The sequence below is a fragment of the Sorex fumeus genome, unplaced genomic scaffold (genome assembly GCF_029834395.1).
Source record: "Sorex fumeus unplaced genomic scaffold, SorFum_2.1 ptg000079l, whole genome shotgun sequence".
Classification (NCBI taxonomy): Eukaryota; Metazoa; Chordata; class Mammalia; order Eulipotyphla; family Soricidae; genus Sorex; species Sorex fumeus.
In genome coordinates, this window is record NW_026606136.1 from 3,506,199 (window position 1) to 3,528,642 (window position 22,444).

Here is a 22,444-nt window from a genome sequence, read left to right on the forward strand (position 1 = left end):
GGAGGGGAAAGGGTGTTGCCCCATTCGCCCTCTCCTCTCTGGAAAGAAAGATGGCGGCCACATGGGAGCCTTGTGGACAGCAAGTATGAGCCGGGGGAGTGGGGGCGACTAAAACCTCATGGGAAGGGGGGGCGTTCCGGTCCTTCCTTCACGCCCTACCGAGGCCACCAGTTGCCCCCCACGAGCGGCTCTCCAGCACGGCCACAGCCCCAGAAGCACAAGGATTTAATGCAGAACCCAGCAGCTTGGAGCAGAAAAGTGAAAGGACTATGCGTTAATCCAAGCCATCAAGTCTGCCGGAGGGGAAAGGGTGTTGCCCCATTTGCCCTCTCCTCTCTGGAAAGAAAGATGGCGGCCACATGGGAGCCTTGTGGACAGCAGGTATGAGCCGGGAGTGTGGCGGCGACTAAAACCTCATGGGAAGGGGGGCGTTTCGGTCCGCCCTTCACGCCCTACCGAGGCCACCAGTTGCCCCCACGAGCAGCTCTCCAGCACGGCCACGACTCCAGAACACAGAAACCAATTTCTTAACTATCTGACTTTCAGTAGAAATACTTCCAGGGTCAATAGGTAAAATAGCAGAAATCCAAAACCAACATTTAATTCTTGAACCCAGCTGTAGAAAGCAAATCACTTCACAATGCTTTTTCAGCATGTCTGATTTGGGGGGGGTAAACTCTAAATAATAGTGGTGAATCTTTTATTGAAACAGTGAATCTAATCAAAGCAGATAGAGTGTTAACTAGAATTCATCTGCCTCACAGGGACTGGGAGGAGTGGGGGTGGGGTTTTATTGGGGTTCTTCATGGTAAAAAATAAGTATTGGTAAAGGGAAATGTGTTTGATATTTGCATGACTGAGACCTAAACCTGAAAGCTTTGTAACCTTTCCCACAGTGATTCAATAAATAAATTAAAAAAATAAAATAAAATAAAATAAAGTAAAATTTGAGGTGTTTTTGAAAGTGTATTTAAATGCAATTTAGGGACCCAACTTTGAAATTATTCCTAAGGATTCATAATTGTATAAACCATATGGGTAATAGCTATACTGAAAAACAAAGGCTGAAAAACACCAGCTAATAATTAACTGACCTATTTCTTTTGTGTGTGAGAGATTTTTTCATTATTAATGAGTATGAGGAAAACGATTTTAAAGAATAATGACAAAAGGTCAAGTTGAGAGAAAGAGATATGGTCTATCTTCAATCTATATACAGTGTTTGCCATTGTAACTTTCACAGGTAGTTACTGATCATTTACACTCATTAGTCTGTCTTATGTGGGGTTTGGGCGGTGGAAACTGGCAGGAAAGAAATCTAAAGCCTTGTACATGAACAACTCAGAGCTGGAAAGATAGTACAGCGGATATGGTACTTGCCTGGCATGCAGCCAACCCAGGTTCAATCCTCAGAACCCCATTTAGTCCCTCAAGCACCACAGGAATAATTCCTGAGTGCAAGAGCCAGGAGTAACCCCTGAACATCAGTGGGGGAGGCCCGAAACCAAACAAAAAGAATATACTCAGCCACTGATCTATATATCCAGGCCTATTCTTTTTTTCATTGAATTTTTATGAAGTTGCTCAAAATAATTACATTTGATATTCCAACACCAATCCCACCACCATTACACCTTCCCACCACCATATTTTGAATGTTTCCACCTCCACTCCCAAGCCCTGCCCCCAAGCAGGACCGAATAAATCATTTTGTATTGCTTGTGCTGAATAATCCACTAAAAATGACAGGCCAATTCTCTTGATACCAATTCAGGGCTTCCTTGTCCAGGCACTTGCAGTGTCTACTAAATGAGATTCATTTTCCTCAAAATCTCAAATTTATAGCCAATTTGTTTGAGGCTCTTCGTGTTCCTGGAGCGAGCAGATGCCATTGGGCCACATTAGCAAGCGACAGGGAGGAATGGAGACATTACTGGCACCCACTCGAGCAAATCAAAGATCAACAGGATGACAAGCGAAACAAGAGAAAGCCAATTTGTAGAACACAAATACAAGAACAATAGAAAATCAGCATGTTACCCAATAATTAGAAAAATATGGCTTTTAATAAGTACAAAGCCAAATTAAAGTTCATAAAAAAATAAACCCTATCAGCACTTATTTTGGAGGGAGAAGGAGCACCCAGTGTTGTTTAAGGGCTGCTTGGGCTCTCTGCTCGGGAACCAGGTGGTATGGGGGGGATCAGAGAGCAGTCAGCCGCATGCAAGGCAGGTAACTACCTTAACCCCTGTATGATCTCTCTGGCCCCTAAGCCACATTCTGTTTGATTCATATTATTTTCTTTGTTGTTAATAGCAAGATAAATTCCTGTAATTTTCCAGGTTTTTTGTGGGGAAGAAGTATCTGATCAAATTCCTTCAACACTATGTCCTTATCTTCACTGACAACTCTTTAGGCATCAATATCTTGTTTAAATGAATCTTTAAAAAATTGAGAAACGGTGGTGGGAAGTGGCACTGGTGGAGGGATGGTATTTGATCATTACATAATTGAAACCCAAGCACAAAAATGTGTAAGTCTGCAACTGTACCTCATGATGTCTCACTATTAAAAAAATTTTTTAATAAAATAAATTTAAAAAATAAATAAATAAATAAACTGAGAAACGGGGGGCCAGTACAGAGGACAGGGCGCCTGCCTTGCATGAAGCCAACTCAGGTTCAGTTCCTGGAAGCCAATATAGTCCCCCAAGTTCTGCCAAGAGTGATCCCTGAGCAAAGAGCCAGGAATAAGCCCAGAGCACCAACAAGTGCAGCCCCAAAAAATAAAATAAATTAATAAAAATACATCACTTCTTCAGGGGTCAAGGGACATTACAGAAGTCAGAGTGTTTGCTTTGCCTGCAGCCAACCGAGGTTTAATCCCTGGCACAACATCTGATTCCCCCAAGGTCTCCTGGGAGTGACCCCTGAGTACAGAGAAATAAGCCCTGAACACAGCTAGTGTGGCCCAAACGCCAAAAATAAATGATTTTTTAAAACATACGGCACTTCAGGGGCTGGAGTACTAGTACAATGGATAGAGCATTTGCCTTGCACAAGGCTGACCCAGGTTCGATTCCTAGCATACCATATGGTCCCCGGAGCACCACCAGGAGAAATTCCTGAGTGCAAAGCCAGGAGTAACCCATGTGCATAGCCGGGTGTGACCCAAAAAGAAAAAAAAAAAAACCCTTGAATTTTATTCTTTAAAGGTTCCTATGAGATCATCAGGTTGTGCTTATTCCCACTAGAGAAATGACGAAACTAAGACTCAGAAATGGAAATCGCTCTCTTAAATTCAGGCAGGAAATAGAAAACAATGACCTGATTACATGTTTGGTGTACTCCAAATACAGGACTCAAATATAACTGACACTTTTGCTAGGTGTTCCAGCTAGTTCCCATGGCTAGGGATGCAGATGTAGCTCCACAAGCCTGCAGTAAGTTCAAGCTCAATCAAGTTCATCCAAAACATCAAAAAGAGCCCGCAAAATTTTTCAAAAACATAATGCAGGGCCAGAGAAGTAGGACAAGATTTAAGGTGTTTTTGCCTCGCAGCAGCCAAGTCCAGTTCAACACCTGGCAGCACACCGGGTCCCCAGCAGCATCAGAAGTGACCTACCTCTAAATACTGCCAAGTGGTCCAAAGACACAAAAGAAAAACAAAAACAGTGCAATGTAATTGAAGCTGTTCTTCAGTACAAGAGAAAGGAAAAAAGTAAAATTAAAAGTAGTGCTCAGGGGCGCTAGAGCAATAGTACAGCAGGTAGGGCGTTTGCCAGCAAGTGGCTGACCCGGGTTCTTTTCCCAGCATCCCATATGGTCCCCTGAGCACCGCCAGGAGTAATTCCTGAGTGCAAAGCTAGGAGTAACCCCTGAGCATCGCTGGGTGTGACCCAAAAACCAAAAAAAGAAAAAAAAAAAGTAGTGCTCAGGTGCCAGAGTGATAGCACAGCGGGTAGGGCCTTGCATGTGGCTGACCCGGGTTCAGTCCCCAGCATCCCATATGGTTCCCCCAAGCACCACCAGGAGTAATTCCTGAGTGCAAAGCCAGGAGTAACCCCTGAGCATTGCTGGGTGTGACCCCAAAAATAAATAAATAAATAAATAAATAAATAAAATTGGCTTCTTTAAGAAAAAAAAAATGTAGTGCTCAGTTGCTACTCCCTGTTCAGAGCTCAGGGGTGGATCCCAGCAAAGACTACAGGGTGCAAGTTCCAAATCCAGGCACAAAGCATACACTGCAGCCCACTTAGTATCTTCCCTAGCCCGGAACAGGGTGTTTTAGAGTCATTTAGGAATTGTATCTCAGATTAGTAAAACTTTTCCTTTTTCAGAGGCCAGGGTGATAGTACAGTGGATTGGACAGTTGCCAAGCAAATACTGTTCTGGGTTCGACCCCCAGAACACCATAAGATCCCCCAAGCTGCTCCAGGAGTGATTCCTGAGCGCAAAACCAAGGGTAACCCTTAAGCATCATTGGGTATGGCCTAAAGACACGGTCACGGTCCTCCCGTTGTTCATCGATTTGCTCGAGCGGGCCCAGTAATGTATCCATCGTGAGACTTCTTGTTACTGTGTTTGGCATATCGAATACGCCACGGGGAGCTAAAGAATTAAAAAAAAATTTTTTTAAAACCTTTTTCCTTTTTAAAATTAGCATGCAGGTAATTGCCGCCATGTATACTCATAGGCCCAGCTTGCCAGATTCATAACTTATCACAGATGAGATGCAAGCCACATTGCTAGAACTGAAGGGTAAAATAGTCCCCTGACTGAAAACTCTGGGTGCCCTTAGGAGGAAGCTGGTCTGCTGAAGCCTGGCAGTCACACCCCACACCCACAGCTGCCACCATGCCAGTGGCCCAACTCCACTGCTTCATGACTAATCTCTGCAGAGACACCAAACGGACAAAAATTCCAGGTACACTGGTCTTCAGACTGAGGACTCTGGGATCTTCTTGGAGTCAAGACAGGCAGCCTCCCCCCACCCCCACCACCACTTCACATACTTCAGAAGCCCTGGCAGCCACGCCTACGTCCCACAGTGGCCACTAAACTCATCAGCCCAGTTCTACAGACTCTGGAATTCCTGGAGTGACACCTCCAAATTCCTCAATACTGACAGCCCAGTAGGAGTATGCCAAACTAGATGAGAAAGTAGCAAAGAAACCATCTAAGCTCAACAAACAAAAGCAATAACACAGAAGGCTCAGCTAGGAACAAACAGCTTAGTAAACGCTCAGAGTTCAAGGATTTAAAGACCCCATGGTGAGGTATAACATTTTTCACAAATTTTCTTTTACTGCAGTATTTTTTGATAATTCCATTAGCCGCTTAGTTGTAACAAACAATACAAAATAAATTATTTTGTGCATACTAAACTGGTAGATTTGGGGAGGGTGGGAAACTAGGGATAATGGTGGAAGGGAGGTCACAGTGATGCTGGGGTTCATGTTGGAATACTAAATGCCTGTAACAAATGTATCATGAACATCTTTGTAAACCACAGTGTTTAAGTAAAGAAAAATAAAACTTTTTTAAATAAAATTAAAAATAAATAAAATTAGCATGCAAATTCCAATCAGTAGCATATTAATAGCACAAGAAGCTCAGAGGGGCCAAGAGATAGTACAGTAGGTTAAGGCCCTTGCCTTGCATGTGACCAACCTGGTTCAATACCCGGCACTACAAACTGGGTCCCCTGGGACCCGCCAGGAGTGATCCCCGAGCATAGAACCAGGAGTAAGCCCTGAACACTGCCTAGTGTGATCTAAAAAACCAAAAATAAGTGAAGGGCCAGGAGTAAGCCCGGGCCCATAAACTAATAATGACAATAATAAATCATTATCAAGAATTTATTCTATGGGCCAGAGCTATAGTACAGCAGGTAGGGCATTTACCTGGCCAGATTCAATCCCTGGCACCCCAGGTTCAATCCCTGACACCCCATATAGTCCCCTGAACCCACCAGGAATGGTCCCTGACACAGAGTCAGGAGTAACCCCTATGTTGAGTATGGTTCCCCAACAAAAATAATTGTTCTAAGAATGCAAGAATGGGTCAATACCAGTACATTTGGTTAATAAAACTGTCTCTATACTTATTTATGTGTATATATATATATATATACACACAAACGTGATATCTGAATAAATCTACATTCTCTATTTCTGTTCTCTGAGTTGATATGAAGCAAATAATCGCAATCAGCACCAAAATTTCACCATCTAAGTACAGGGGGTAGGGTAAGTTCAAGAAGAACCTGGACATCTCACTGTATCAGAAAGGAAGAGAGTACCAAAAAAATGATGAGAAGTGTCAAAAGAATTCAGATTCTATCTAAAGGCAACCATGGACCAAACCTATGATAAGTATCACTATAAATAATGGCATCAGGAGCCAGAGAGACTGCATAAATATTGAAGCAACTGCTTGCATGCAGCCAAATGGTGAATTTCAGGGTCTCGAGATTAAAAGATACTGACGCATCAATGATAACCCCTTGATTTTGATGTATACACTGTTATAAGGATTTGTAGGGAATACACATTGAAGAATAGAGGACTGATGATGATGCGAAAATAACAGGCTTATGTAGTATAACTACAAGTTCTTTAGATTTTTTTTTCAGGGTCTTTTTTTTTTTTTAATTACTGAAACACCATGAGGTACAGTTGTAGATTTACAAACTTTCGTGCTTGGGTTTCAGTTATACAATGATTGAGTGCCCATCCTTCCACCAGTGCCCATTCTCCACCACCAATGAACCCAGTAGCCCTCCGACCCTCCCCACCCCATGCCCCCCACCCCACCCCACTTCTGTGGCAGGGCGTTCCCTTTAGCTCTCTCTTTCCTTTAGGGCATGTGGTTTGCAATAGAGGTATGAGTGGCCATCGTGTTCGATCTATAGTCTACTTTCAGCATGCATCTCGCATCCCGAGCGAATCCTCCAAAGACCCTTTACTTAGTGTTCCCTTCTCTATCTAAGCTGCCTTTTCCCCCAGCATGTGCTGCTGGCTTCCAAGCCATGGAGCAGACCTCCTGGGACTTATCTCAACTATTCTTGGGTGTTCGTCTCTCACTTTGTTACTTTATTCCCCAGATGAGTGCAGTCTTTCTCTGTCTGTCCCTCTCTTTCTGACTCATTTCACTTAGCAAGATACCTTCCATGTAGAACCACTTGTAACTGCAAGTTCTTTAAAAGTCGGCGATTACCCCCCAGATGAAAGAATATCTTTGGAGAAAATTCAAAAGAATAAATTTAAGAAAATTTTATTTTGTTTTGTTATTTTTATATGATTTTTATTTAAAGAACCATGTTTTACACAGTTATTGACAGAGTTTTTGACACATATTTCACATATTTAAGAAATTTAAGTGCATAAGTATAACGCTCTCTTGCATCCACAACCACTCACACCTCAGAAACGCCTTATCTTTGTAGCCAAAGGTCATCACTTTGACATTTTTAATTTCAATTGCTCCCATTCCTTTTCTAGTAAATAGTATATCAATATTTATAAATCCTATTTTATACGGTATTCTATTTGATACATTAAATATCTTTTTAAATATTTGATTCAATCTACTGTAAATTTAGTGTCAAAGATAAACAATTTTAAACATGGAGTTTGAGATATTTGCTCATGATTACACGTGAATGATCACTTTTTCCTTCAATATTGCTTGCAAGGCTCACTATAAACAAACAGTTTCCAAATTTAGCAGAAATAAAGCACTGGTACTGCCTACTACTTATCCCTGCTTTATTCAAAATCTTCTTCATCCCTTCAACTAATGACAGACATCATGATACAAGGGTTATTAAGACTTTATATACTGCAGTGCTATGGGCAACCATAAGTGAACACTCGTCAACAGTATGCTTTAGCAGAGCAAGAAGGGATGAAACCCCATTTAACAAAAAAAGATGAATAACGGGGCTCACTAAACTTTAATGATTTAGACAGGAGAGGGAAAACATGCAGTATAGAACAGTAAACATAGCCTGCTAAGTAATGAACAATCGTAATGACAAAGGTAACTAAAAAGCATCCTCAAAACACATCCATAAGAGGGGCTGGAGCAATAGCACAGAGGGTAGGGCGTTTGCCTTGCACGCGGCCCACCCGGGGTTCAATTCCCAGCATCCCCTATAGTCCCCAGAGCACCACCAGGAGTGATTCCTGAGTGCAAAGCCAGGAGTAACCCCTGAGCATCGCCAGGTGTGACACAAAAAAGCCAAAACTAATTAATTAATTAATTAAAACCACATCCATAAGAAATTGGAGCTCGGGGCTGGAGTGATAGCACAGCGAGTAGGGCGTTTGCTTTACACGTGGCAGACCCGGGTTCGATTCCCAGCGTCCCATATGGTCCCCTGAGCACTGCCAGGAGCAATTCCTGAGTGCAGAACCAGGGGAACCCCTGTGCAACACCGGGTGTAACCCAAAAAGCAAATAAAAAAAATCAGAGCTCTAAATGTCATTTTCATTTTTAATAAAATAGCGCCGGAGAGATTGTCTCCCATGCAGTTGATCTTGATTTGATCCCTGGAACCACAAATGGTCAGGGACAGCAGAGCCAAGAATAAGTCCTCAGCAGTCTCTTTTTCTCTTTTTTTGTAATTTGGACTACATCAGGAGGTTCTCAGGGACTATTCCTATTTCTGTGCTTCAACTGCTCCCAGGACTGTGGGAATGATATGACATGTCGGGGGACTGAACTTGAGTTTAGTACATGCAAGCATGTACTAAGCCTATTGAGCTAGCACTCTGGCTCCCATTACTGCATTTAGGTTGGTTGATTGGTTGATTAGGGGCCACACTCAGCAGTGCTCAGGGGCTACTCCTGGCTCTGCACTCTGGGATGGCGCCTGGCAGGCTCAGGAGACCATATGGGGTACCAGGAATTGAATCCGGGTTGACTACATAGAAGGGAAGTTTAAGAAGAACCTGGACATCTTACCTTACCGACTATACTATCTCTCTGGTCCCTCATTATTACATTCTTAATCAGACTAAATTAAAAAAAAAAAACCTCCTAGGGTCCAGAACAATAGTACAGCATGTAAGGCACTTGCCTTGCACATGACCAACCCAGGTTCTATCCCCAACTTCCTTTATGGTCCCCTGAGCTCCACCAAGAGTGATACCTGAGTGCAGAGCCAGGAGTAAGCCCTAAGAACAGCCAGTAAGGTCCAAAACCACACTGAAGGGTGAAGGGAAGTGGTCACTCTGGGGGAGATGGAAAGCTGAAAGTCGCTATAAAGTGCTTGCAATAGAGGCAGGCCAGGGAGCATAAGGGAAACTGTGGACATAGGCAGAGGGAACTGGTGACTGGTTAAAGGACTGAGTGAAATTTAACTATGAATAAATTTGTAACTCTGAAATTCAAGGTGATTCCTTTTTAAAACAGCTTTCCTTAAAAAAAGAAACATTTTCTATATTAACATGTGCTTAAAAATATAAAAATTATTTTTTACTTTAGATACTCTCCCTCCAGCCCCTGCTGCCAAAGAAAAAATTCTGGTTTTGCTTTTGGGCCACACCAGTTAATCCTGGCTCTGTACTCAGGAACTGTTCCCAGTGGTGCACAAGGGGACCATATGGGATACCAGAGATAGAACCTAGGTCAGCCGTGTGCAAGGCAAATGCTACCTGCTGTACTATCACTCCACCCTCCAAAAAAAAATGTTAATAAAAATTCCAGAATAGGGTACACTTAAAAGAGCACTTTTGCTAGACACTCATTTTAAAGCTCCCCGTGATGTATTCGATATGCCAAACACAGTAACAACAAAGTCTCCAATGGAGATGTTACTGGGCCCGCTCGAGCAAATTGATGAACAACGGGAGGACAGTGGACAGTGGACAGTTGGCAAAATAGGTAAGAGATCAAACTTTCACAGCAGTGCGAAACAGTCCTAGAGTCGCAATGCCAAGCCTTCCTTCTGATAAGGGTGCTGGAAAGCGACCAAATGACAATCACTCTTCTGGTATGCCTTTACCCACTCAGCCCCCTCACTCATTCCCTCACAAGCACCTGCCTGGCTTGAGTTCCTTGTTATCATCTTTGGAATTTGATTTAGTTTGTAACAAATTGAGCCAAAGAAATTGATAAAGGGCCAGTAGGGGGGGTTACTTCCATCTGACTGACCAAATACCTTTCAGGCGCCAAATCAGACAGGGCATAGGCATTTGAGCTATTCGTGGTCCAAAGAAACCCACAAGAAAAGACCTGAAGGTTTGCATCCTTCTCAGAAGGACTTTCAGTAACCCTGCTTTGAAACCAGGACTAAGGAGAACTCTGTTTTTCGAGCACAGTCACTTCTTGGGATGGAGTAGTGGAGGTAATGAGATAAGGAAGTAGAGGTATTTACAACTCTACTTTTACTTTGCTTGAGGGATAGCACCGCGGGTAGGGGGTTTGATTCCTCGTCCTTCTGCAAGCTCCCTGTGGCTATTTGATATGCCCAAAACAGTAACAAATCTCACAATGGAGACGTTACTGGTGCCCACTCGAGCAAACTGATGAACAATGGGAGGGCAGTACTACGGTGCTACTTTGACTTTGCACAAGAGAAAACTAAGGAGACAGCCATTTGGGTTTCAAAGAAGAGGGCGGGACAAATGGAAAGGAAGCACTTTCCAGGCTGCTCTCACCAGACAGCTGTGCTTAAGCTGGACACAGACTTCCCAAGCAGGAGAACTGGACTGGAGTTTGGTCCAGGAGAAAGCGAAACTGCAGCCCCACCCAACTTGACAGGCTCTACCATTATTTTGTTAAAATATGACACAGAAACAGAGAGGCCTGAGAGAGAGGAGAGGATAGAGGCGATGTGGGCCTGATGGTGCTGGTCCCCTGACCCCCGGGGAATCAGAGTTATGCTTTATGGGGCCACGCGGTGAAATACAAGGGCAGCCAAGTGCCATTTCCTTGTGAAGATAGTGTCTCCTCTAGACTTTTTTTTTTTTTTGCATTTGCTCTCCCTCCAAATCTGGCTCTAAGTACAACATCTGTTTTCAACTTTTTCTTTCCCATTCATTGCTTAAAAGTCAGTACATTCATCTCTGTCTGAAACACAACTTCATTTCTTTTACTTGTGGCATAACTTTGATAGGGTTTCATTCTCGGAGCTTCTAGAGTTAAGTTTTATCTCAATTTGTAGTTCACTTTTTTTTTCCTGGTTTGTTGAGTCACACCCAGTGGTGGCTCAGGGCTTGCCCTGGCTCTGCACTCAAGGATGACTACTGGCAGAGTTCAGGAGACCATACGGGGTGCTGGGATCCAATGTGCAAGTGCAAGTTCTGGATGGATAAAATGGCACAAATGACTGGAAGGCTGTAGTCCAGAGCCATTTTTTCTGGGTCTCTGGAGTCAGAGGGAGCACAGAGCTCTCCTTCAAAGTAAAGGTAATCGTGCTCAGGATTAAACTGAATTCTATCTGGGCAAGAGATGTGCTTACACATACAAAGTGAAGGACAACACGGTGAAGGCCAGTCGCAAACCTAACAAAACCACAGTCATCGGGAAAGATAACTCGAACTCGTAGAAACAGTGGCACAGTTCAAGCCAAATTCCAAAGTAATCTTCCTACTAAGGCAACTGGTCACAGAATCCATGTGATGCTGTACCAATCAAAGATTTAAACTTACTGAAAAGTGTAGATTTCTTTTTTTAAAAAAAATTATCACAGAAGAAAAAGAGGTGTCACATGCAAGAGGAAACTGGCAGGGTTTGTGGAGTAATGGGGAGATCCTAAAATCCTGAAACACTGGTGAAGGGGTTGGTTGAGAGACTCTGCAACTGTCAGAGGATTTCAGTAGTACTATAAACTATGATCACCCCATTAAAAAGTTAAGAACAACAAAAACAGAAATAGTAATAACACAAAGAGGAGGAGAAAGAAGGGGAAAAGGAAGGGGAGGGGAGGAGCGGGAGGGAGAAAGTAGAGGAGGGGAGGGGAGACGTGCAGGGCTTCCAAGTGCCTGTCTTGCAAGCATAAAGTCTGAGTTTTGATTGCTGGTGCCATCACTTGTACAAGTGTGGTCCTACAGACTCTGCTCATGGAGCCAGGTCGCTCTAGAGGCTCAGTGGGTGATCCTGATGCCATAAGTGATTCCAAGTCACACCAACCACAGTGCTTGTATGAGCAGCAAGCACAGCTTCTTTTCTCTCTCTCTCTCTCTCTCTCTCTCTCTCTCTCTCTCTCTCTCTCTCTCTCTCTCTCCTCTCTCTCTCTCTCTGGTAGTGGGGTTTATTCCTGGATCTGTGCTCAGAGATGATCACTCCTAAGTGTTTGGGGCCACATGGGGTTCCAAAAATTGAACCCGGGTCAGACACCTGTAAGGCAATCACCTTTCCCACTGTCCTGACTTCTCAGGAGCACCGTAAAGAAAAGGGATGTGACCCTAGGAGAGCATCCAATTAAAAAAAAAAAATGCCTGCACACTGCATCAAGCACCCCTGGCAAGCACCATGACCAAGTGTGTGAGCACCACAACCTGTCTGCCACCTCCACAGAGCACCACAACTGCCAAGGCTGACAGGATACTACAAGGCACGAGTGTGTAGCCAGTGGTCATTGCAACAACAAAGGGAAAGAGGAAAGAAACAATTTTTTTTTTCAATAAAGGTACAGGGCTGGGTGATGACTCAAAGGGCCTGGGTGCATGCTCAGCATCTGGTAAGCCTAGGGTTCAATCCTTGGCACCAAATGGTCCCCTGAGTGTTGCTGGGCACAGCCCCCAGAGCACAGAGCAACAGCAGTCCCCAGTACAATACAGCGTATCCCAGTAAAGCAAACAACCCCCGAAAGAGTGAGCAGAAGATATTTATAAGCAGCCAAACACAGCAGAGCCAGGAGTAAGACCTGAGCACGGCTAGGTGTGTCTGCCCCCTCCCCAAGAAAGTAAAATCCTTTAAAAAATATAGTGAAACACGGTGGCAAAGTATTGTTCTGTGAAAGTTTTATCTGTTTTATAAATACCTGTATTAAGGATAGCAGTGGGGAGGTTGTCAGGACATGTAAATGTATTTCCTACTGTGGACTGGCTTCAATTTCCTTAATTTTTGGCATAAGTAAAAGCCACTCAGCATTGCTGATACAATGGTGGACTAGTGTGAAGTAAATAAATTTTAAGTAAATGAAAGGATGTTTCCTGTTATTCTAGAATTCTTAGTTTGTAAACAATCACTCATGTCTAACATAAATATAAGATTATAAACTGCTAAATGCCATGGGAAGAAGTTTGGGGAATTAAAAGAGATTAACATTAGGGAAACTGACAGAGGCCTGAGCAAACAGGCTAAGGGGTGGGGGCTAACAGGTCAAGGTTTTGAGGAAGGATCTTCAGCAGAGCCAGAAATGTGTACGGAACAGAAGAAAATGACAAGCAACGTCTGCCCAGAAGATAGAAAATAGCATGGCCAGCACAGTGTGAGGATGTGAAGGCAGTGGACAGAAGGGAAAACTACAGCCATCTAGATAGGGCTTGAGGGCAGGGAGAGCTTGAATGCAAAAAGATAAAGGGGGAATTTAAAATATCCTGAAAGCAAGGACAATTCTCCTTTTAAAACATCACTGGGGGGAAGAGATAGCAAAGCGGCTGGAGAGGAGTTAGAGAAGCCGCCAAGCAGAGAGAACTGATCCAAAAATCACTTAGGAAGCAAAGTGACAAGGTTTAGTGACGGCTTAGCGGGGAGGCTGAGGAAACAAGAGGTGAAATGGGATGAGATGCACAAGGAACAGCTAAAAGGAGAGATGGGTGTTCATCTTGTTCACGTGACAATGAAGATGCTAGAACCTGGAACCCCATAGCATAAAAATTAACTAATTCAAGCATCACAAACAGGTTTTGGTGACACAGTACTCTACTCCTTAAACAGTTACCTTCAGTAATGTACCCAGAAGAAGCCCAGAATTCAAGCCCAGAAGAAGCTAAGATAAATTTCAAATATTCTGTGGAGTATTTCACAAATACCTACAGTGACTGAAGCCATTCTGCATCTAAAAATATAGTGCAATAATGTAACACAGGAAATGCTTAAACACCTAAGAAATGTACCCACTACCAGGCAGAAATCAGCCACTCAGCAAGTACAAGAAAAATAGCTCAAAATAGCAAGCCTCTATACAAAGAAAAAGCCCGCACTATAAAACATTTGTATGTACATTTGTATTACTAATAAAGCTGTCTATCAGAAGGGGATATTAATTGCTTGTGTCTTAGTGATCATTTCCTAATATCAGATACCGGTTCGATTCCCAAAGAATCACATTTTTTTTCTTTTTGGGTCACACCCGGCAAAGCAAAGGGGTTACTCCTGGCAGTGCTCAGGGGACAATATGGGATGCTGGGAATCAAACCCGAGTCGGCCGCGTACAAGGCAAACGCCCTACCCGCTGTGCTATCGCTCCAGCCCCAAGAATCAAATTTTAATATCATAAATTCTATCACAAGGCACTTCATCTTAGGGCCAGAAAGATCTAGCTCAAATACTAGCACTGAAGCCTAGCATGTGCAGGGCACTGAGTTCAATTCCGAACACATGCACTTAGGGTGTGGCCTGAATGGTCACTCAGCACATCAGGGTATGGCCCTGATGGGCTTTGCAGGGCTGAGCTCTGCCTATTTCAGGGGCTGGAGAGATCATACAGAGAGGCACTTGTCTTGCAGGCAACCAGCCCTAACCCATACCCCATATCCTCTCCTGAGCAACCCCAGGGGCAATCCATAAGCCCTGAACACAGTTGAGTGACGCCCAAAAACCTCAAAAAAAATTTTTTTAAAGAGAAAAAATATATCTTTACTACTCCCTTAGAAGTTCCTAGATAGGAAAAGAAAACAAAGTGTAATAAACGCTTGTTGTTAACAGTGAAGCCTCATGTTGGTTGGTAAAACAATGCAAAAGTTTAGAAAGAACTTAACAAAAATTTAAATGGAGATTACTGATGATTTTCTATGAATTTTCCTCCCTCGGGTCCAAGGATGACCAGGAAAGTCCTAAGGAGTCCTGGAACTAAGCAAGGGATAATCAGGATCACCTTGGGGCATTTAGAAACTGGAAAGTAAACTCAGGGCCTCACTCTTGCCCTAGGTGCTTTGAAAAGCCACTAAGACATCTTTCTGACCCTGGAGATCATCACAAACAGCAGGAACTGCCCTAATCACTTTAGCACAATGGTGGCAACAGAGTTTGTACTCATGACCTTGCAACTTCGTGCTAACCAAGGCCATCTTCAGGTCTTACGATTTTTCTTTTTATAATACTCCCATTTCCAATTCTATCTGGGATGTTTGCTTGGTTTTGGTATGGCTGGGTTTTTACTAATACTGGGATCAATTCAAGGTCTATATATGCAAGGCAAGTGGTCTACCCTGAGCTACATCCCAGGACCTGTTTCAAGGTTTTCTAACAAATAATGGATTTGAGGAGAAAGGGAGTTCACCCCCAGAAATGCCAGGAACTAACCCTGGCTCACTGCTTAGGGGTTGCTCCCAGTGATGTTTAGGGGATCTAGAAGTGTGGGGACCAAACGCAGGCCTTCTGCAAGCAATGCAAGCTCTCCACCCTTTAGCCATCTCCCTGACCCTCAAACATATTTTTATTAATGTTCACTATTTGCAAAAGCCATGCTGATAGAAAAATCAGAAAACATAAGACAAATTGGAACTGGAGAGAGTGCAGCAGGTACACAGGTACACAGCCAACCCAGGTTCAATCTCCATCATCCCACAGGGTCCCCAAAGGACCACCAGGAGTGATTCCTGCGTTCACAATCACTCAGGTAGTAACCCCTGAGCATTGCTAGGTGTAGCCCAAAAACAAACAAAACAGACAAATTACCCACAATTTCACCAAAAGTAACACTTTCATTATAAGTAAGCTTTTCCTGTGTATGCTTAGAAGTGAAATGTGATCTACATCGGTCTATTTCATAATTGTTCTAACACATGTAATTATTTAAAACAATGAAGGTGATAACAGAATGCTGCTATGGTAAGTAGACAGTCAGACCTGAAGAAGTACTGAGTAGAGCTACCGGAAGAGGTGGAATTAACTAAGCAAGCCCAAAAGGAACAAGAATGTGGCCAAGGAGCCAGAAAGGTAACACAGGAGTTCATGTGGTCAACCCGGTCCAATCTCTTGACATTCATATGGTCTCCTGAGCATTGCCTGAGAGGAACCAAAAACAAAAACTGAATAACTGAGAATGTGATCAAATACCAACCCTGAATCCACCTGGAGAGAGGGATGGATTTGAAGGAAAGGCAAGTGATCAGCTGGGCAAAGGCTGACGAAGAGAGTAGTTAGGCTCTAATCCTCAGGGAAAGAAGATGGAAGGCCATGAAAGTAGGCAAGACTGACAGATCCTTAAAGAAACTGTTACAGGGGCTGGAGCAATAGTACAGCAGGTAGGGAGGTTGCCTTGCACACAGCCAACCCGGGTCTGATCCCCAGCATCCCAAATAGTCCCAGAGCACTGCCAGGACTGTTTTCTGAGTGCAGAGCCAGGAATAACCCCTGAGCATGGCTGGGAGTGACCCAAAAAGCAGAAAGAAAGAAAGAAAGAAAGAAAGAAAGAAAGAAAGAAAGAAAGAAAGAAAGAGAGAGGATGGATATGGATGAAAGAAAGAGTGAGTTACAACTGCTCGGGAGGCGGGGGGGGGGGGGGGGCGTGAAATGGGCCATAAAAGTGTGGGCTTGAACAATCAGCATTTCCCAAAGATTAGGATGTTAGAAGCAGAGGAGACTCACTGGGAGTCTTTACTTACAGAGTAAAGGTAAAGGTAAAGGTAAAGGCCCTCCCATTGATCGTCGATTTGCTCGAGCGGGCCCAGTAACGTCTCCATTGGAGACTTTGTTGTTACTGTGTCTGGCATATCGAATACGTCACGGGGAGCTTGCCAGGCTCTGCCCTGCGGGCGAGATACTCTCGGTAGCTTGCCGGGCTCTCCGAGAGGGGCGGAGGAATCGAACTCGGGTTGGCCATGTTGGCTGCGTGCAAGGCAAACGCCCTACCGCTGTGCTATTGCTCTAGTAAAATGACAATAATCCAATATTTTGAACTTATATTGTAGATTTCACAAAATGTACCAATTTGGTAAAGATAAGAAAAACAATTTTAAGAAAGAAAGAAAGAAAAATACAGTGCTCTTAACTATAGCACAGTTCCTCAGAAATTCACATTGGCGATAAATGTGAAGGGTTGGGGATGTAGTACATCAGGTAGGGCACCTGCCTTGCACACAACCAACCAAGGTTTGATTCCTGACACCCCCTACGGTGCCCTGAACACCTTCAGAAATAATTCCTGAGTGTAGAGAAAGGAACAACTCCTTCGCATCGCTGGGTGTGGCCCAAAAACAAAAAATTTAATTAAAAAAAAAACATGAAGGGGTTCAGAGAGATAGTACAGCAGGTAATGCACTTGCCTTGCATGTGGCTAACCCAGATTCGATCCCTAGCACCTCATATGGTCCCCAAGCGTGCCACGACAGGCCCTGAGCACTAGTGCATGTGACCCCAAAAAAGAAATCAAATGAAAGTGAAGAGAAGGGGCAGTACAGCAGGTAGGGTGCTAGCCTTACATGCTACCAACCCCAGGTTCAATCCCTAGCATCCAAATACAGTCGCTCAAGCCCTACTAGGAGTGATCCCTAACACAGAGCCAGAAGTAAGCCCTGAGCACCGCAGGATGACACCCACCAAAAAAGCAATAACAGGGGCCAGAAATAGTACAGCTGGTAAGGCATCTGCCTTGCATGCAACCGACCCAAGTTCAAGCCTCTACACTCCAAGCCCACTAAAAGTGATTCCTGACTGCAGAGCGAGGAGTAACCACTGAGCCATCGCTGGGGGTGGCCAAAAAACAAAAATGAAATAAAAAGTTGTTAAAAGAGAAGCATGGGGGGCTGGAGCGATAGATAGCACAGCAGGTAGGGCATTTGCCTTGCACGCAGCCAACATGGCCGACACAGGTTCAATTCCCAGCATCCCATATGGTCCCCCGAGCACCGCCAGGAGTGATTCCTGAGTGCATGAGCCAGGAGTAACCCCTGAGCATCACCGGGTGTGACCCAAAAAGCAAAAAAAAAAAAAAAAAGAGAAGCATGGGATATGTCTGCCAATAACATAGAATCACTGGACTATATGGTTTCCCAGCACCTGGGAAATGGTCCTCTATGCCCCATCCATCCACCAGAGCAAACACCTGCCTCAGCAGAAAAAGAGAAGAAGAAAGCATGATATGTGCCACAACCAGAGAAGAACCTTACAATCATTACATGAAGTGAAAGAACCCAATCACACAGAAACACATACTATATGATTCCATTTACTTGAAAACTCCAAAATAAGTAAATGTATTGAAACAAATTGGCACACTGGATAGGATAGGAGAAATGGAGAATAAATGCTAATAGGAATAGGGTTTCACTTTAAGGTGATAAAATGTTCTAAAATTGACTGTGGTGGGGCTGGAGTGATAGTACAGCAGGTAGAGCGTTTGCCTTGCACGTGGCTGACCCGGGTTTGATTCCCAGCATCCCATATGTTCCCCTGAGCACCGCCAGGGATAATTCCTGAGTTCAGAGCCAGGAGTAAGCCCTGTGCATCGCCGGGTGTGACCCAAAAATTAAAAAAAAAAAAAAGACTGTGGCTGCACAATTCGAAGCTTTCAGTGAAAACTATTAAACTACACACACACACACACACACACACACACACGCATGATAGGTAGATTGATGGTGTGTGAATTGTATCCCAAAGCTATTATTTAAAGAGAGGATATTTTGAGTGCCTCAGGCACTATGGTAAATTGCTGGAAATACCAGAAACGGGAAAACACACATACCAATATCAACCCTTAAAACTCTAATATTCTAACAGGAAAGAAAAAGCAGTCAAGAGAAATTATAAAACACTGAGAAAAGAAAAAGGTTCACAGGGCCAAAGAGGTATTATGGAAGTAACACGGCTTGCCTTCCAAGTGGCATAGGCTCCCTGAAGAACCACCAGGATTGATCCCTGAGCACAAAGTCAGGAGTTGGCCCTGAATACCACTGAGTGTGGCCCAAAAACAAAAAAGAAATAAAAAAAACTAACAAAGGGAGGCTGGAGCGATAGCACAGCGGTAGGGCATTTGCCTTGCAAGCGGATGACCCGGGTTCGAATTCCAGCCTCCCATGTGGTCCCCCCCCAGCAACACCAGGAGTAATTCCTGAGTGCAGAGCCAGGAAGTAACCCCTGTGCAATGCCGGCTGTGACCCAAAAAGGTTAAAAAAAAACTAAAAAGGGTTCAGAGGGGCTGGAGCAATAGCACAGCAGGTAGGGCATTTGCCTTGCATGCAACGGACCCAGGTTCGATTCCCAGCATCCCATATGGTCCCCCGAGCACCGCCAGGAGTGAATCACTGAGTGCATGAGCCAGGAGGAACCCTGTGCATCGCTGGGTGTGATCCAAAAAGAAAAATAAATAAATAAATAAATAAATATAAAAATAAAAAAGGTTCAGAGGGTGTATCCCAGGGATACCTAACCTACTACGGGGGGATGAGGTTCCAGAAAAGAATTCAATGAACAGATTTCCAATCTTAATATGAAAATCAAATATTAGGATTTTTTAATCAAGTATTGTTCAGCTTCTTCAAATGTTTAGCTGTTGCTGTTTTTATTGTTGTGGGGGAGGGAGTGCACACCCAGTGCTGGGGTTCCTCCAAATTCTCTGCTGAGTGTCCTGAACAGAGAGGTGCTGGAAAGCCCTGTAATGTCAGGGATCAAACTAGGGCCTCCCACGTATAAAGTATGCCCCCTGCCCTTTGAGCTATCTCTTCCACACTATCAACACGTTCCTTCTTTCTTACAGAACCCTAAAGGACTTTTTAAACAACACTTGTGCTCTTGCAATGTTTAAAACTGTTAGTAAATCTAAAAAAAGGAACCGACCAAAAAACGCGAAATGTAACAAATCTCCAACTTAAGGGTAAAGTACCTGGTCACTATATAACTGAAACCCAAGCACAAAAAAATTTTAAGTCTACAACTGTACCTCATGATGTTTCACTAATAAAAATTAAAAAAAAAAAAGAGTAAAGTACCAAGTTTCTGAGAGACTATGCAAATTGCATTGCAAACCTTTTGCACTCTAAAATACGAGTGCAAAATATGAGGGGGCGCTAAAACACCCTGTAATACATTCAGAACAAGGCAGGGGTGCTTGGTGCTTGGACTGGCAATGGAGAAGTCACGATTGTAAAGGAAACAGCGTGCTACAAAGTGAAAATAGACTTTTAAAAATAAAAGTAATTCTCAACACTAGAATTAGACTATTAATAACTGTTGTCATGGAAACAGGGAAGCCAAATTTCCCGAGGTTAAAAATAAACACGCTGCAAACTCAAGAGGTTGATGTAGGGCAAGATCTGGTCCAAACAAGGTCGACCAAACCTTCCAAAAACTTCTCACTTAGGTGCGTACCAATTGCAACTTCGAACCTATCATTAGGAAGCTGCCTGCGTTCATTTTCCTCAGGGCTTTAAAAAAGTTTTCCCTTTCTCCTCTGCAGGAAGGAACCCGACGGAACCCCTCCGGAGACATCACCCCGCAACCCAGGTTAGTCGAGCAAAGATGCAAGATGCGACTCGGGTGGGGTGGGGGGGTGGGGGGGGGAGCCTGGACCCGGAAAGCACCCGGCAAGTCCTGCCGATGCCACTGGCTGAGGCGGGAGGAAAAAGCCCAAGTTCGAGCCCGAGCCCACCTGGGCTGCCTCCTCCACATCCGCAAGCCCACCTCACGCACGTCCCAAGCCTGGTATACCGCGCGACCCGATCCAACTCGCTCCTTCGACACCCACTTGTCTACACCGCATCGTGCCTTCAGGCTCTGCAGGAAGGGGTGGCCCTCGAGCCGGAAAAAAAAAAAAAAAAATCACCTAAGGAACCGTCCGGGGAGCTGAGAGGCGGCGAACTCTGAACTGGCGCTGGAGCTTGGCGGCGCGGTGGTCGGGACCGGAATGCCCACCCCCACTCCCCAGACAGGTCAATCATGCCCGGGAGCGCCAGGCCCGGCCTCCCCGGAGTCGGCCGCAAGCCCGGCAGGAAGGGGGGAAAGAGAACCGGTGGGGGGGTGGGGGGAGGCGTCCACTCGTGGACCGCCCGCGCGCGCCCCGCTGCTGCTGCTGCTGCTGCTGCTGCTGCTGCTGCTGCTGCTGCTGCGAGCGCGACCCCGACTCGGCCCCCGGACGATCGGCGAACGCGGCGGCCACCCACCCCCACCCCCGTGAGTGAGGCCGGGGTGGGCTGCCTGTCGCCCGCCTTCCTCCCGGGCGATCGCGTCGGCCGGCCTCTCCCCCTCCAGCGTGACAGTCGCGCCGGACGCCCAGCCCGGGCGTCCCTAACGCGGCGCGGCCGCTCCTCCTCCGCCGACCCCAGCCCCGGGGCCGGGCTCACGGGGGGAGGCAGTGCCGGGAAGGGCGCCCCCCCGCCCACACACACACACACACACACACACACACACACACACACACAAGCCCGGACTCGGGTGGGGGAGGGGACGCCGAGCTTACCTGGGGCGCGCGTGGGGGCGCGGACGCGACCCCGAGGAGGGCGAGGAGACGCGCCCTCCGACCCCGCAGCCCCGGGAGATTTGGGAGACTTGTTCCGCACGGGGTGACAGCTGTTCGCCGCGCACGCGCACCAGGGCCCAGACGCCGGCTCGCGCCGCCGCCGCCGCCGCCGCCGCCGCCGCGCACCCTCCCGTCGAGGGCCGGGAGGCAGAGGCCAGGGCTCGCGCACGGCGCCCGCCGGCTGTCCCCCGCGCGGGGGCGCGCGCGCCGTCACGTGACCGCGGGGGCCCGGCCCGGCGTGGGTCACGTGAGCGCCCGAGCTGCTTAAAGGTGCCCGGCGCCTTCAGCCTCTCGACTTCTCGTCTTCGGCGCGGTTCTCCGGGGCCGAGTTGCTGGCGCCCGGCCGGCTTTCGGGAGACAGGCGGTGTTCTCCAACCCCCTACACACACACACACGCACGAGACAGGCAGCGTGTCCCCCCCACCACCACCCCCTACACACACACACACACACACACACGGCCCCGGAGCAGAAAGGCACTGAAACAGAAGGGAAGCGCAGGTGCACAGCGCCCTGCCCGGAAGCGCCTTGGCCAGGCCCCGCAGGGCTGGACCTGACGGAGTCCACGCGCCACGCGTCGTCCGGGGCTCCGACACGGGCCTGCGGCGGCCTCCGGCGCGCGGACGTCAGAAGTGGCGTTGCCAGGGGTGGCGCCTTGGAACGCCCAGCTGAGCCTGGCGGGGGGTGTCCGGGCTTCGTTCCTGGCCCGCAAATGACAGCGTCTTGCGGCCGATCCAAGTGGGAGAGCCCGAGCAAGAGAAAAGGGGGGGCCCCCCCAGTGCCACCCCTGGACCGAGGAACTCCCCGG

At 46.0% G+C, this 22,444-nt stretch overlaps 1 protein-coding gene and 1 pseudogene across 1 annotated transcript in view; one reads left to right on the forward strand and one right to left on the reverse strand.

The window, feature by feature from the left end:
* The window catches only part of KDM4C (lysine demethylase 4C), a 443,969-nt gene extending 422,150 nt beyond the window's left edge, over positions 1 to 21,819 (reverse strand). The window contains exon 1 of the mRNA XM_056130576.1: positions 21,577 to 21,819. The gene's annotated coding sequence lies outside the window, so the exon portion shown is untranslated. The remainder of the gene's footprint in view (positions 1 to 21,576) is intronic.
* On the forward strand, positions 11,337 to 11,656 carry LOC130038765 (60S ribosomal protein L35a-like; annotated as a pseudogene).
* Positions 21,820 to 22,444: the final 625 nt, after the last annotated feature.